Source organism: Phoenix dactylifera, chromosome 1 (assembly GCF_009389715.1).
Source record: "Phoenix dactylifera cultivar Barhee BC4 chromosome 1, palm_55x_up_171113_PBpolish2nd_filt_p, whole genome shotgun sequence".
Taxonomy (NCBI): Eukaryota; Viridiplantae; Streptophyta; class Magnoliopsida; order Arecales; family Arecaceae; genus Phoenix; species Phoenix dactylifera.
The window spans coordinates 18,096,771-18,103,367 of NC_052392.1; positions in this window are offsets into that span (position 1 = coordinate 18,096,771).

Here is a 6,597-nt window from a genome sequence, read left to right on the forward strand (position 1 = left end):
ACCACAAGAAGTCCTCCGAAAAGATACCACCACGGGCCACTATCCACGATTTTGATCCACATGCCTTCCCTATTAGGGATGCAAAGCAGCAAGGGATTGATACCATACTGGTGAAGGATAAAAAGAAACACATGCGTAGAGCAATTGCATTCAGGTTCTACTTCAGCCACATTCCAACTGACACGACATGCCATATACTATCGGACAACCATCACCTCATATAGAGAGCAGAACAAGGTGTGGATCCTCCAGAACCAAAGGATATGCTGAGCTCGTTAACAACAACGAGGAGCTCGAGAACTGGATAACATCATATAAAAGCAAGATGGGCACCTATGGACTGATAGTGATGTGTGATAGGTGGACGAGTCCCAAGAGGTGAAGCATCATCAAATTTCTAACATATTATGACATAAAGACCCTCCACAAATCAGTTGACGCTTCAGATAACGTGCCGATGCACAGTACATTTTGAAACTAATGGAGGACGTGATAGATCATGTGGGAGAGCAGAACATCACGCCGATGGTCACTGATAATAGGCCACAGTATTAAGGCTACATCAGATGTTTGTTAGTGCTAAGTGGCAGCAGAGTGGATATGCTTGGGTCGGCACTGAGGGGAGCCACTTGAAGACTGGGTTGAGCCCCTTGCATACAAAGATCGTCAATGTCTACGAAAGACATCGCCACTCTACAAGATTTTAAATGTCGGTATATATTTAAATTAACTTTATTTTCATGTTTTATTGATTCTCTTTATGAATATAATGATTTATGTACATTAATTATATTTATCATTGAAATTATAGTCATTTTATAAACAAAAATTTGCAAAAAAATAATGAATTGAAAAACATCAAAAACATCAAACTAATATTTAAATCACTTAAAATAAAAATCTTCATAAAACATCATAAAATCTTAAAAAAGTTCATAAAAGATCATTATATATCAAAAATATTTAAAAATAAAATCGGCACGCCAGGGCGTACCAATATTTCGGTACCAATGGCTAACCAGCACGGAGCAGATACCAATTCAAACACCTTGGTCTCAAACTGTGGAAGACATTTTTTTAAAGGAGCCTAAGAAAATTCACATGACATGTTGAAGGTTAGGAGAATTTAATGGTGGAGGGTTAGAGTTTAGTTGAAAAAAGAAAGAGTGTACAAACATTAGGTAGTTAAAGAATCAACAGCAACGGTCAGCAAGACAATAGGTCCGCCGTACCGATTATACCGACGTACCGGTGCTACCGAATCGAACCGGTACTGTACCGGCAAAGACCAAGAAAAATACCGCGCGGACGCGTTAAATGCCACAGTGGCATTGAATATCCCGCGCGAGGCCCACGTGCGCCCACGCGAACGTGGGGAACCGCGCGCGGGCGCGAGGGCGCCAGCACTTGGGCCGGTGCGAACTGCCATGGTTCGCATCGGTACTGGCTTGTATTGTGCGAACTGGGCCGATTTGCACCGGCACCAGCTTGTAGCGGTAAGAACCAGCCTGGTTCACACCGGTACACATCAAAAATTAGTCGATTCCGGCCCAGTGAGCATCGATACCGGTACAATACGCGCTGAACCGGCCGATTCGGGCCGGATCAGCAGACCTTGCTATAGATCTCCTATAGGTATGAAATAAGTCCTTCAAAAAAGATATTAAACTTCTTATATGTGAACTATAGTCATAAGTTCAGCATTCAGGAATAATTTGGCAAGGTGAAGTTTAAATTAGGGAAAAATAGGCTAAAATTTTGAGTACTTTAAAAACAAAAAATAAAAATTAAAAAAATAAAATATTCAAGAGATAGGTAAATGAGATGAGATGCAGTGATGAGAGGGTGAGTATAAGAACAAGATTGGGAAAGGGAAACAAGACAGAACATGAGAGAAGAAATCTACCTATTACCCGACCATTAAGTTTCCCTTGTTGGGTGGGCGTGGATTACTTTTTAGTATTCTAAAATCTAAAGTAAGATCCCCAAATGGCCAGACACCTATTTCCAACGTACGCCCTACCGCATTAATGCTTCGTCGCCTCAAAAATTCCATGTGTTACCAAAAAGCCGTGGACTCTGTTGGCAGCTAGCACAAAATCTTAAATTCTTTATGCAAGTTAGAAATGAGGCAGCCAATGATTTGCTGACGTGGGAATTATTTGTAAATATCATGAATTTCGTGATAATTCATGGAGCACTCCTGAATCAGCAAATTATTTGCTGAATTGTTCAGAAAAGCTGCAGCCATGAATTATTCAGCATTTTTTTTCCTAAGAAGTTCCACAAATTTTGTGATTATGGTTTGAACTTTGAAGCATGTACATGAATACATGCAAAAAGACTTTTGTACATAATGTGATCCTAATTGGAAAAAAGTCTTTTGCTTTATGTTTCTGATGAATTACATATAATTTCTAATTGGAGAAAGTCTTTTGCTTTACATATAATTGAATCATCAACCACCAAAACAACGAATGAATCAGCAAGAATAATTAGGGCTGCCAAGTAGCACTCAAGAAGCACAAAAATGTTTGAAATATGTATCATTTTGATATAGGAGAATCACCAAATTCAATGTGGACCACTTTGGTCACTACAAGCAAGGCTAGATAGGGTTCAGGAGTGCGATCTGCCATATCAGAAAGTCGAGTCGCAGGCAAACTTCAGGAGGCCATAATTTGGTCATATGGTGGCCGATTGAGATGATCTTTTTTTTTTGAAATTGGGTATTTTTTTGAGATCTAAAACTTTGAGCCAACCTCCTAGGAGGTTGAATCGGGCCCGAAATTCTATTGTTTAGGCCCTAAAACACAGACTGGTCAAACCAAAAGTTTCCTTTTTTGAGGAAGACTTTGACTGAGCATAGCTCTGCATCCGATAAGAATTCGCAGAGCAACAGAAGGCAGAGCTGATGTAGAAGTCGAGATCTACCTAATCGAAATTTTTAACTTTTTTATACTAGAGATGTCAATTTAAGAAAAAAGAGTCTTACTATGATTAAGAAGAGGAATCCGACCCAAATTGTGTTAGGACGGACCTCACATTATAAATAGAGGTTAAGTACCTCATTTTTTTAATGATTAATGAAAGAAAGAAAACTTAAAGCCCTACTTTTGAGATTCCTCCATCTTTTTGTACTTATCTTCTGAGAGATTCGAGTTGAGCGGGTTAAAGAAAATTTTCCTTCGAATCAAGTTGGTATCAGAGCTTCGAACCTTTATATCTGTGGGGGTCTCTGTTCATGATCCAGATGCGTGAACAATACAAGCAATCAGAAGAAGAGCTATCCGTGCTTCAAGAACATCGAAGGACAAAGGCGAGTATGGCTGCTAATTCTTCCTCGATGGGTAATGATGAGAATGAAGGAATGTCTCGTACAACTAAAGAAGAAAATTGTCTAACTCACCGAGATTATCTCTAGATTTGATGATACCTTCAGCACAAGCACCAGCAACTCCTGTTGCGAAGCTGTCTCCTACGGCTCGAGATAAAGAACCACAATCCAGTGAGGAGGATGAAGATGAGCGACCTATGGGTATGAAAAATCACTCTTCAACCTCTAAAGTTGAGGCTCGAATCGAGATCCCTATATATGACAGGATTATTGATGTGGAAAAGCTAGATAACTGGCCAGACTAATTAGAGACATTTTTTACTATCTATGGATACTGCAGTATCCAAAAGATGGCTTTCGCTTGTCTCAAGCTTTCTAGTCATACTCTTAACTAGTAAAACTCACACATGAGCAATAATGATGTTTTGAATTTGACATAGAACAAATTCAAGAGCCAAATCAAGAAGCAATTCTAACCCAATCAGCTAGGAGGAGGATTGGTGGATCAAGTGGCAGTTACCTACGACAGAAGTATGATTAGCCTATCCAGGACTACACCAAGTTCCATGAGCAAGCAATCTTTCTCAGAATCTCCAACGACGATCATGCAGTCTTCATGAAATACATCGGAGGTCTCCACGAGAGCATCCAAAAGGAGTTGAAACTCTTTAAAGTTGAAGACATTAGAGAAGCCAGCGTGAAGACCATGGGATTGAGGAGAAAAATCGAATCGGCCTAGAAAAGGTAAAAAGAGTGACAAGTTTAAGAAAGGCGGCGAAAAATCAAGCCAAAACGGGGAGCAAGGTAAGAAGCCAAGCCAACATGACTCAGAAATTACTGCAATCATTGTGACCTCCGTGGACACACTAAAGAGAAGTATTGGAAACTTCATCCCGACCTGCGGCCGAAGAGGAAGACGTAGAAAGAAGAGGATTCCAAGAAGAAGAAAAAGGCAGTTTTTAATGCTGTAGAAGTTGAACTGCCTGAGCCTTGAGCAAGCAGACTCCAAATTGAGCCTGATGGCGAGAAAACCTGAGACAGCTACTGAAGCAGATTTAAAGGTGTGGGAGAAACTCTTCCACCTAAAGATCCAGGTAAAGCAGAGTATCATTGATGCTATTGTAGATCCTAAAAGCCAAAAGAACCTCATCTCTGAAAATTTGGTTCGTGAGTTGGGGTTGCAGACTAAGCCTCATCCACATCCCTACCCTCTTGGTTGATTCAAAAGGACGTTGAATTAAAGATCACTAAGCAGTGTACTTTCAAATTCGCTATAACCGAGAGGTACATTGACGAGGTAACTTGTAAAGTAGTTTCTTTGGATATTTGCCAAGTTATCTTTGGGATCGAGATACAATCTTCTACCGGCATCTGAAGAAGTATCGGTCCGTGAAGGATGGAAAGGAGTTTATGATCAACATCTCCAAAACACAAGAAAACCTAGACCTTGCAATTGCTGCCCAAGTGAAGCAACTTGTTAATGCCTGCAATAAGTTTGCGATGATACAAAAATCTGATACTACTTAGGCGAAGCTCTCGTTCTTTGGTTCCTTAATCGATCTACCGAGATCAACATCGAGGAGTCGTCATCGACGAGGAAGGATAGCAAGGAGTGTCCCTACCACAAAGTCTAGATGCAGGAGCAGATCAAGTGATTCGTTGAGACTCGAGAGTAAAGAAGAGCAAGGCTAGAAACCATCTCCAAGCAAAGCTAGAAGGTTCAACCCGCAAGATGGGGAAGCAAGGCATTCCACCTTTAGTTCTAATTTAGTAGGAGCTAAATCTCCTAAACAACGAGAGCCCTAATCTAGGAGGATCACCAGACGCAATGTGGACTATTTTGGCCACTACAAGCAGGGCTAGACAGGGTTCAGGAGCGAGATCCGCCACATCGGAAAGCCGAATCACAAGCCAAACTTCAGGATGGCATAATTTGGTCATACGATGCCCTATTGAGATGGTCTTTTTTTTTTAAATTAGGTATCTTTTCAAGATTTATAACATTGGCCCCAACTTTCTAGAAGGTTAAATGGGGTCGAAATTCTATCATTTAGCTTCCGAAATTAGCTGGTCAAACCAAAAATTTTCTTTTCGGATAAGACTTTGACCGCACGTAGCTCTCTATTTGATAAAAACTCGGTGCAGGCGATAGAAGGCAAGTTAGTGTAGAAGTCGAGATTTACCTCCTTGAGATTTTTAGCTTTTTTTTTACTAAAAGTGTCTATTTAAGAAAATAGTCTTACTAGAATTAGGAAGAGAAATCTCACCCAAATTGAGTTAGGACGAACCTCATTATAAATAGAGGCTATGTACCCTCATTTTCTCAATGATTAATGAAAGAAAAGGATATTTAAGGTCCCACATTCGAGATTCTTCCATCTTCTTCTAGCTATCTTCTGAGAGATTCGAGTTGAGCGGGCTGAAGAAAATGTTCCTTCTCCCCGGTGGGATCACATTTTGGGGTGCCTCAGCAAAAAATCTAAAGCTGCTAAGCATTGTGATGAAGATCCAGATGGCTGATTTTGAGATCATGCGTGAAGGAAATGCCATCTGAGTGTCCGACCCTCAACCTTGTGGTTAGATAGCATATGATGCAGCTAGGATTGATCCACATCGTCCGATCATTTAACTCTATATATACCTATCTATCTACTTCCCATCATTTTATTTTTTCCTCCTGCTGCCATGTTTGAACTGAAACCCCACAACCACCCAGAAGCCTACTTCCTAATCCCTACGCTAAGTTTCTACAAGAATCCTCTCAGCACAGTGCTGGCTGAAACTGTAGCAAACCCCATTCTCATCCAACCCCTGCCCCACCCTAAATATTTACCTTTAAACCTGAAATACTAAGCCTTCCACTTAGCATCCTATATACCTATCTAAGCCACACCACACGCCTTGATTGTAGGCTTTCCAAGAGCACCAGAAACCAGATCTGATGGTGAAGATGAACAAAGGATAAATTGGTGCAAAACCAGGTTATTCATGTGCATGGACAGCTAGTTTGGAGGAGGCAACGTATTGTCATGTGAAAGATTTCTTTCTGGGCTGCTTCCAGGTGAATTTGATAGCTTATCTTGTGGGAGCACTAGTACATCACTGTTAATAAATATGTTATTTTCAGCATGCTAGCTAATTTCTAGCCAACAACCCATCTTGCTGTCCTAGTAATTTGAAACCTCGAACCAATTCCCCAAAAGGCTTGTTTGCTGTCCTACATCACATTGGATACCATTACTTTCCGTCTTCGTTTAATT